The following is a 2,008-nucleotide window of genomic DNA, read 5'->3' as shown; positions in this document are numbered from 1 at the left end:
AATATGTTTGTACGAATTTGTAATATTTCGATATGCGTTGATTTCAGTTGTAATTTTGTAAGTAAAAGAAAAAATGGGTATATGTTAATTACTGTTTGAGTTAAATGAAAAGTATAGATAGCTAGATTTTACCCTTTTTAAATTCCACCCAAGTACAAAAAACATCATCTTGATTTATCTATATGATTGCCAAGTTTTATACTTATGAAGTTGAATTGAAATATTTCAAAAATATTTAATTATGAATGTCAAGTTTTAAACAAGTTTTTTCAAAAGTAATTAAAGGTTTTCCCAAAAAAAAATGACCAACATGAAATATTAATCAATTTTAATGTCTTACAAGGATTCAAAATTTTAGTATCTCTTTTGAATTGTAGCAAAATTTGAGTATCTCTTAATTTGACTCCATTTTCATTTTTCTTTCTACAAAATTTGGTTAGCAATCGTTATGCCTTGTCACTATATTGCTTATTTTAATACACGTGAAATATACACACAGCGTCTGACGCAAATAAGATAAAATAATGGTCCCACGTAGGCAAAACACGTAGGACAAACTAAGCTTCGTGGCGATTGCATCGGGTTGCGGGATTTGATGTGGACAAAAGGCATCTCTGTTTCAGAATAAATGTGGCAGTGGGCTAACGGATTTCTTAACGGAGCTAAAATAATCACGCTCCTGGATGCAGCGCTGGATACAGATTATCTTGTACTTCTCCGTTTAATTTTTTTTTAAATTTATATTCCCAGTTATGAAATGGTTAAACATCGTTTGGGAGTGGATGATTTGGAGAGAAAAGAAAGGGAAAGAAGAGAAAGTGAACATTTCCTTCGTTTGTTAGTTTTTATTAGGAAAGAAAAGAAGAGAAATGGAAGGATTTAAGAGGATAAATAGTAAATAAAATTTTTCCTCCCAAATTGGAGAGAAAGTTGGAAGAAGCTTATGAAAGTTTTTTAAAATACTTATTTTATCCTTAAAAATGTCTTGAACAAATATTTAATGACTTTTATATCCAAAATCATTCCACTAATTCTCAAAACTCCCAAACAACATAACAATCCTTTCTCTTCTCTTCTCTTTTATCATAACTTAAGTTTTCTCTTCTTCTCTTTTCTATCCTAAACTCCCAAACTTAGCCTAAAAGAAAATAAAGAAAGGTAAATCGTATTTTGCTTACGTTTTGGATGCCAATTTTAGTCTAAATATTATTTTACTTGAATCATAAATACGTTTTTTAATCATCTTTTTATCTTTCTAATCATTCTTTTATTTCACAAATATCACATTACAAAAATATTATAATAACTATTTCAAATAATATTTTAAATAATTTCACATCCAAACGAACACTTCCGTTGTTATTAACAACTTATACTCTTATTTGATTATAGTTATATTGTATATTATAATTATTTGCATCATAAACACATTTTTCAATTATCTTTTTATTTTTTCAATCGTTGTTTTATTTCATATGCATCATATCATAGAAAATATTATAATAATTATTTCAAATAACATGTAAAATAATTTCCTATCCAAACACTTATTATGAATAGCTTATTTTCTTATTTGATTATAGTTATGTCTTCTTTTGTATACTGTACTTTTATTGCAAATATATTCTTTTGTCATATTGATGTAAATGTAATTACTGCTAAGGATACTATATGGATGTGTAATTAAATAGTCATTAATTTTCTATGTGGAATAGTTTATATATAGTTTTCATTACTATATCAAAAACTTTAATCTTTTATTATTTGCTTCCATAATATGATGGTTATTTTTGTAGTTACAAATTAAGTTTATGCGCAATTATGTTGACAACCTGTTTTTAGATAGTTAGGGTAATAATAACTTTTACGAGAGTTGAAATAGGAGTTTAAAAAATGACAAATAATTTTTACACCAAATCCAATGCTCCTGCTCGATGTGTGTGCAATAAAAAAACCCTCATTTGAATTACTGGATATAGAATCCTTATTTGATAACAAAATTTAGAAG

This window comes from Coffea arabica, chromosome 6e (genome assembly GCF_036785885.1).
Source record: "Coffea arabica cultivar ET-39 chromosome 6e, Coffea Arabica ET-39 HiFi, whole genome shotgun sequence".
NCBI classification, from domain to species: Eukaryota; Viridiplantae; Streptophyta; class Magnoliopsida; order Gentianales; family Rubiaceae; genus Coffea; species Coffea arabica.
Note: the sequence above shows the minus strand (reverse complement) of the source record.